This window comes from Diadema antillarum, unplaced genomic scaffold (assembly GCF_040938485.1).
Source record: "Diadema antillarum isolate AM-2024a unplaced genomic scaffold, OU_Dant_1.0 seq00001130_RagTag, whole genome shotgun sequence".
In the NCBI taxonomy this organism is placed as follows: Eukaryota; Metazoa; Echinodermata; class Echinoidea; order Diadematoida; family Diadematidae; genus Diadema; species Diadema antillarum.
Genome location: NW_027271943.1, coordinates 420358 through 429524, shown reverse-complemented (window position 1 = coordinate 429524; position 9167 = coordinate 420358).

Genomic DNA, 9167 nt, shown 5'->3' with positions numbered 1-9167 from the left:
CGTTCACTGGGAAAGAGGGAAACAAAAACCGACGCGACCTCGTTCGACAGTAATATTGATGCGGCTTCATAGGCTCTTCGTTTGATGTGATTACCAATTAATGTGACAATATTAACCCTGCTGTTCAGCGGAGAACAATTTAGGAATTGATAGCTGACCCACCGTGACCTTTGAAGCTTGCGAGTTCTACTGCTACCTCCACTAAATTAGATTCATCTCGTGCCCAAATTTTCCAGTAGGCTCAAAGACAGTCATACGTCGAGTCCAAGGGCAGTGAAGAAAATCTCGCGGTTGCCATATTTCCGAAGTCGCGGTATGAAGACGAGGCTATCGACTATCATACTGGGTCTCCTTTGAAAAAAAAAAAGTATGATAAAAGCTTATTCAGCATTGACGATGAGTTCTTGCTGAGATATAATTGCCGAATGACTTGTCGAAACAAACAAAAAAAAAAATCCTATGGGATTACTCTGTTTGTCTGGCCATAGCTTTCTTAACGTTCTGAATGTTTGTCTGATCAAGGAGCTTCATCCTTGGTCTGATCTTCTTCACATATGCCATTTAGTACTGCCAATGCAATTTTTGTTCTTTACTTCACATACTGATTTTTAAAAAAGGAGAAAAAAAACCACACACACACACACAGACACACAGACACACACACACACACACACACACACACACACTACTTCGGGAGACCCCCTGTCTGGCTTCTACGATCTGTACTACTATGTGTCAATGTTTATGTTTAGTAGCCTGTCACAACCTGAGGAAAAAGCGTAGTCTAATTGGATATTTCTGCCAGGGCGCTTATAAGGCTTGTCGGGTTAAAAAAAAATAGACCTTTGAATGACCCGCGAATGACGAACATGTGACATTAAATTATCATGAATACTTTGGCATGTGCTGACCTTTAGCGTTGGTATAAGTCAACAGCTCCTCTAAGCAAACAGAGATGGTGATTTAGGACCAGTCAGCTAACGGCTCGTTTACCATCGGAGTCCCGCCCATCTTTTTCTCGAAGAGGCGGCTAAAGAAAATTAACGCATTAAAAACTATCAAGAGACGTGATGCACATTCGACGCCCCCATCGGAGGGAGAGGAAGGGTTGTCATCGCGGCACAGAGGCTGGCAGTTTCTCCCTACATGGCTCTCCCTCACTTCGCTGCTTAGCGTCTTTTATTTTCGTAATCCCCATCTTTGTCTCTATCTTCTCCTGCGTGTCATTTCTCCCAGCCTCCCTGCTTCCATCATCTGCTATCCTTTAATCTACCAGAGACGACCTCTACGTAATATATACATCTGTTTTCGTTAACTTTTCTTGCTTTGTCTAAGTGGAGTCGGCTTGCTACATGATAAAACATAGGTACGTTGTATTAAGTGAAAAGTAATAATATTTCATGGAGGATGTTCCACGAAAACATCAAGGCAACCGAATAATTTTGCGGCAGGTTAAGATATTACGTTACTAATCATCCGAAGATATGACGGGGTAAATGAAGATATTTGGACTACCCATATACTTGTTATCATCCTTACTGCTGAATATGTCTTCATGATTGATATGTCATTGTTGCCATTATTTTGCGAGTAGGCCCTACGCCTAATTTGACAAATAGATTGTCCACGATTTTCACTGGATATTTATTGTCTATCATGTCTATGTGGTAACTTTCGTCTTCTATTCTTGAAGGCAGAGAGAGAGAGAGAGAGAGAGCCTCGACGAAGCAGAGGGCGTTAGCGAAGATTGCTTTGGATTACCTCTGCAGCCCCTCTGCCGGGAATCGAAATTATAGACCCTTAATAGATGGATAACACACTTCGTATCATCCTTACATCTACATCTGATAGCCCAGGTGAATCGGTGAAGTACTTCAAAGAGACACCACCAACATCGCCACACTAGCTCTTCTCATCTGTCTTTGACATCATCGCACCCTTAACCTTCAGTTCTCCGGTATTACGAAAGTCTCATCGTCACCAGAAAACCTTAACCTTCAGGTCTTCCAGACTGACGTCCCAGCACCTTGCCTGAAATCTGCACCAGCCGTCATCACTCGCTCTTCTGGATTTTCCTTTTTTTTCACACCTATGTATGGCGTGATTGTGTCAGAGGGCTGCATGATAGATTGCTCACGGTCTTTTTCACACCAAGGCATCACAAATCCGATCTATACTCGCGGGAGCGTTGGCGTTTCAGCTATGATCAATACCGGATGTTCTTCCATCTCTTTTCTTTGGTGATCTGTCACCTTTTGCATGTATCCTCCTTGCGCTAACAAGACGTCGAGACTAGAGTTACCTCATTAAGGGCTACCTCATTAAAACCATGCTTACAATGGTCTTCAAGGTGATCTAACGGGAAAAGGACATTTGACTCTATATATCAGCAACCATATCAATGTGTTGAGGTTTCAGCGGAGAGGAAGAGAGAACACCTATGATAGTTAGACATATTTACTGCAATGTCTTATTTGTCAATAGAGATCGTACACACATTCACACACTCACACACACACATATAAACACACACACACATATGTATATGTTCTAATTTTTGCACTTCATTTTAAACAAGAGGGGAATAAACATGCACTGTAAATAGCCATGTTGGAAAATAGGAATTATCATGAGAAAGAAGAAACAGGAAGAGCAAATACAAATTTATCAGTGATTAATCAGAATATCGCTTGATGGCTGACTGTATTTTTGTCTGTTTGTTTGTGTGTTTTGTATTTTTTAGTTGCAGTCATTGTATCTGTTTGTATACAGCGGAACCTCAGACAGACATTAAAGTGCGCTCTACCCATGTTTCTTATCTACCACCATCCAGTGAAATCTCCTTGAGTATGGATTGATTAAACTCAGGATGGCATTAGTTGGGTTAGTTACCTCATCCCATCATGTGATTCAGGGTATGACGCTGTCAGTGCGTTCATCCCGGAAGCGAAAACGAGAGCTATTGCTTACGGAATCAAATAATTTTATATTGTTCATAATTGAATAGTAATAGGGATAACAAAAGTCTGAATTCAACGCTTACAGTGTGTCCTTTCAGCGCATAGAGACTCAACATTTTATTTCATTACACATTTTTTTTTTTTTTAATTCCATACATCGTCGTTCAGATCTCTGAAATCAGGACATTATTTACCTCCTAGGAACTAGAGCTCGGGCCTTGACTATTTTTTCTTCTTTATTGAGATGTGAAAGATGTGGGACTTTTCGGACAACTCTGTAAACTTTTGATCCGACATATATACGCCTTTCTCTGTTAGCTGGTTTGGCAAAAAGTACTAAATCAGTCGAAATCGTATGTGACACTACAAGGTTATGCGTCAGCAGAATGAAATGCGAGTCACCTTGGAAATGCATGGGAGCAACACAAACTGGAATATGGAAGAAGCGACACTATGGGGAAAATGATATCATGTTGATACCAAGATGTGATTATTTGAGGTTTTTGATGGAGTGGAAGAACTTTCATCATTATCTTCCCATTTTTATCTTCACGCTCAAGAAATCGTGCTCATGCTCCCACGAACGTGTCGCAGCAAAAGAAGCCGCCGCTAAATCAATCGTGACCTAATGCGACCGTGCATTTACCATTACTCGTAAAATTGATGCTTTCACGTTTTCCGGCGAATTTTGATCATTGGACCTCCGCCAACACTTCTTGCGCTAAAGTGGGTAAATACATGTAGTCATCGACAGGCTGCAATTTCAACTACACCTCTGACAAATGCAGTGTGAACATAAGAACCCTTTCTTGATAAACCAAGTATACCAGATATATCAAGTACAACACGTGCACGTATAAACTTTATATTACCACATATGCATTTCACAAATAATACCATCCTGCCATGCTTGTGCACTTCAGACGATTTTGATGCTTACTACAAGAAATGTTCACACGCATTATAATGATGTCACATTATTGGACTATTCTCTATAACGTAAGAATATTTCATTTAATGCAACAGCAACAAAGATCACAAGTGACGTGTGGCGAACAATAGTTAAATATTCGTGCTTTTTCGTTCTTTTTCCTCGTTTATTTCTTGTTCCTTCGTATGAGCTAGGCTAAACCCTTGATGTGACAGCCTCATTATCGTCAAGCACGAGAGACTTGCTGGCCACTTTGCAGTAAAAGATTCTTACACCCAATGTTGTAGTTAACATGCAAGGAAGGCCAAGGGTACAGCGGAAGCATCGCTTCATATGATTTATGATCATAATGTATCATTACTGTGACGTTTAAAAAGACAGCCCTGCGGCAAAGGCCATCTCGATTCCACCACATGTAGTCAAAAGTCGATACTTGGATACAACGTTGTACAACATCTACTGCGCGAGGTGACCTCTATGTAATCACCAATCCCAACATAGACGCGCATTCTCATTTAACACCATTCATGTTCCAAAATCACTCGTAACGAACCATTTTGTCACGGAGACTGAGTGTGTGTGGTAGTAAGAGACATTGGAATATTCAGTGTATTTGTAACTCCTTCACGTATAGTGACCTCTAAGCAAAGGGTTAACTGGCTACATGAGATGCCTAGTGTATCAAATGACTGTAAAAGGCTTTAAGGGGATCAGCGTCATGGCTGTACAAGGGGACAGACTAGGAGTATTTTCCCCGGAAAACATTGTACATTATATATCACACTTTAGTAAAGAATTCTTGTGGACTTTAGCTGCTGTAGAGAGGCTGAAAAAGGTCAATTCCACGTTGTACGGTAAAAGTTACTGAACAAGATGTAAAATACACCCGGGTAAAGTAAGCACCCATCCTGAAGAGTAAATAAATTTCGTTTTCTCGTTAGTAGTCCTACATTTTGCACTGTGTGCCCATGTCGTATATTGTTTGTGTAATAATTCTTCACGCAGGAATCAGATTTTAAGACGTGGGGAAAAGTTGTAGTGTTTTCAATATTGTAGGTCACTCGGGTTTCGAGACGCTTTTCATGGACGAACAGGTCTTGGGCTAAAACTGATAATATATGAACACGATTATAGAAGGTGATGGGCACAAATTTGCGGGGACCGTTGGAATGAGAAGAGTGCGTCACTAAAGTGCCTTGACTCGGTACGGCCCATCATCTTTCTGGTCACACGCCAGGAATCCGTGACCTCCATGAGATTTCCTTTCTTCCCTGAATCTCTTGCCACCTTCACAACGAACGGCAAACAAAATCTTTGCTTGTGTCGTCTGAGCAGAAAATTTAACCGATCTCGATTCTCACTTCTTCGAACAAAAATCAAGGACAGAGAGAGAGAGAGAGAGGGGGGGGGGGGGATGGGGGTAGAATGCATACTGCACTCACTCCCGTAAACACGGTTTATCATAATAACCCTTAGAGGACAGATTTTAAAGTGGAATATCTAATGGTAAGAAGGAATGTAGTGTGTGTTTGTGTTTGTTCATGTTATTCACCCAATGCAAACACAAGGGGCGGAATCAGCAGAGGTCTTCTAATTTTTACAGCTAGCATCGCCCAAGACAAACACGCATGACTATGTGACAAGCGTTGCAGGCAGTAATAGGCATCACAAGAATCTCAAATGACACTATTGTATAACATATCCTCAAGAATACAAAACACGTGGGACTAAGTACCAACAACGTAGTCACGCAAAAGATCCGTTTCTCTCACCCCCACCCCCCCCCCCCTCTCTCTCTTTGTCTTAGAGTGTGAATAGAATAGCCGATCTCCCGCCGGGAACTTCTTCTGAAGTTCCTTTTGGCAAATCCGGACATCGAGAGTCTCCTACTTTTCTCCCTAACAGCGTTTTTTTTTTTCTTTCTTAAATCATTGATTTTCTGTTGGCTGCTTAAAAAGCCGAAGATGATTATTTGTTGTTGTTGTTGATGATGATGATGATGTTGTTGTTGTTATTGTTGTTATTTTCATTCCAATTTGATATGCGATTGCTTTCCCTAAGCAATGTCTGTACGCGAAACAGTAAATGAATAACTAGAGCAACAACCCCCTCCACATCAGTGTGGAACAACATCAGAGTGGGTTTTTTGATCGTTTATGTGAATTTGTTGTCGTTTCGTAGCCCAGTTTCTCGTTCTCGGCCCTCTTTTGATGATGGGGTGAGGTAGTCCGACAGAACACGTCACGCCTTATTCGATGTGCCTTTGATTGTCTCTGCAGACTGCAGTGTTATCACTTTTGCGTAATAATTATGGCCCTGCTCATGTATAGTTCATCTACGGTAGATCTGAAGTTACTAACGCTTAACCCGCTTTCGTAGTGTGTCAAATGCATTTGGGTCTCTTTCCGTACAGTAAAGACAAGGCAGCCTAAATGCTAAACTCAAGCATTCGCACACTCACATTTGCCTTGATGACGTTGTAGAAGCCCTGTGAAGTCCATCCCGGACTAAATTCGGCACGATGGGTCTACTTTTGTCGAGTATCAAGCGACTGGGGATCTTGTACACAACAGCCGTTGGTTGTTGATGTGATTTACATGAATGTTATTCGCTGTGAGTTCATTCATAGATTGCCCATTTATTTGAATCTCACTTGTGTTGGCGACATGATATTGCACAACAAAGTCAAGTGTTTAGACACAGTGAAGGCACGTGATAAAAGAAGGAATTCGCCAGCCTTGGTAGACTCCCCCCCCCCCCCCTATAAACAGTCAAAGTTTGCGGTTCTGAGGTCGATACCACACTGATTCCCTGCATTTTTATTTCATTGTAACCTACACTTGCATTTGCAATCGTAGCGAAGTGTTGTTCTGACCGTTGCCGTCTGCAAACCGCGGTTACCCCCCCCCCCCCTGCGATTTGAGAAAGAAAAAAGAGCGAAAAAAATAAGAAAAGAAAGACAATGGCATTGAAACTTGTGGCGTGTTTCCGAGGATGTTGTCACGCAAACCACGTTCTTTCTTTATGCACACACTACGGGGTGAGGACTAATGGAGGTGATGCCGTGTGCTCTCTGGTAGTGGGCGAGGTGAGAAGAAGCCTATGTCGGAAGATTTCTAGCCCTGCCTTCGAGCAGGGCTAGCCCACTGTTTCCTGTTCGTGTACAAGCTTAGGTTTACTCCCTCTCTTCGTCGCCAACTCTCTCCCTGTTTATTGATTTTTTATTTACGTTAAGTGATGGTTTGCATCATAAGGTGACCTGCCCTTGATATTGGTTGTCCTTTTTCCGCTTTGCTCCTGCGTCACAGCTTCTCGCTTTGAGCTCGGTGCCAAAAATGCAAATTTTAACACTTTTTTTTTTAATGTCTCCCTCCATAATGCTTGAACTTCGTTCAACATCAGACGTCGCAAAAACACGGTGTTATGTTTAGGGTCCTCCAAACCTAGGGTTTTGGCAAAGAGCAATTCGGAATCCATTCTTTTTAAAGAGTAATAATCAAGAGTTTGTGACGCAGGGTGGGTGGTTTGTTAGTAATGAATATTGAAACTGTGTATTTACAGCAGTCGTGTGCTGACCCTATCATAGATCACCTCGTCAAATACGCTTATAGCTTGCAGAAAATAGTTCGCACCATCATCCATGCACATAGGAGTAGAATTGTAGTGCAGTCCCCCAAAAGTAGAGTTGTATCATCAGATTTGTTTGATGGTGAATGAGGTGAATAGAATGAAAAAAAATTCAGAGAGGTATCTACAGACCATTGTAGACAGTAAACAATTGGTACTTTCTGGCAGTATGTCAGTACTGATCGCTGGCAGAAAAGTTCTTTCACCTGTCGTCGGGAACAACATTCTTTTCCCCCGCATGCGTATCGGTGATTACGAAGACTTCATTTCTCCTATTTGTATGTTTTTTTTCTCTCTCTCTGAGAGCCACTGTGCCAGTGTATTCATCCTGTTTTTCGCTAGATTTAGCTTGATGTTCATGCCGTCATAGAGCCACGCAACACGGAAATAGTTTTGTTTGTGTTGTCTCGCGTGGAATTAACGAAGTAAGCAAGTGTTCATAATAGTACAAAGGAAGGGGTCACTATGGAAACGTGTTTCTCAAAGAAACGTATGCTGCATAGAGGGCCCGTCTGCAACAGTGACTCAATTATTAAATGACCGGATTCTTGATGTTGACGTAGCAGTTTCTCCCTCTTCCTGTCTTCATCACCCTCCTCAACTATTCTACATTGATTTCTTTTCAGGGCGATATCTGTTATGGTGGTGATGATGGTGTCTGCGTGTATTCCGTGGTTACGGATGTTTTGAGAGGTCCGTTTTTCCAGTTATTTTATCTGACAAAACGTCGATGGTGTCTGTCGGTATGATTCATCCATTGTGTTCCACATCGTGGCATCCTGACCTGTCTGTCTTCTGTGGCATCAATAATCTTCAATTTTTTTTCTTCACTAAAATCTTTAATTTCGCAGAGCAAAATTGAATGACTTTTCTTTGTTACTCCTGTTGAACTTGTTCAGAGTTGTTTTTTTTTTGTGTGTGTTTATGGATGCTTTTTGTAAATCAAGATCAAAAGGACTAAAATCTGAGGGGTTTATTTCAATGAACAAGCAAACAAGCTCTTTGTATAATAACTGTCATTCTGACGAAGAATAATCATGATTATTGATTTTCTTCCATAAGGCAAGAGTAACGTGATCCACATTCACCGAAGACGTGTAAAAACAAAAAGAACCAGAACAGAGAAAACAGCATGTAGTTCCATTGTTATTCGAACTTAATTTATGAATCTAAAACCTGGAGAACAAGTTAAATTTGTAGTTGCTGGGGGCCGGCATTATTGCTTGAATGGCTTTGTACCCCCCCCCCCCCACACACACACACACACATACACACAAAATTATTGGCAACATTTCACTTGCGCGATCCTGTTTTATATGCGGTCTTTATTTTGGAAGAGAGAATTGGCGAGCATTGGTGCTTACTTTACTGCGGGCATGGCTTTTAGACCCTGGCACTTTTCACAAGGTCATATGCGTATTGCGTTTCATTTTTTTAATTCCTCGAAATAAATTTTTTTTGAGGGGTCATCTTTCATCCACCAAGAAAAAAAAATGCAGGCAATTTGGAGGTCTTCGATTATTTACGCAACGTTCGGGTCAATGCAAAACGCAGCACCGTGAATAAGCTTCTTGGGTATTTCCTGTAATCCAATTCCACCTCCACGTGTGTTCAGAGGGTAACAGCCAATATGAACGCTTCGCTGATTT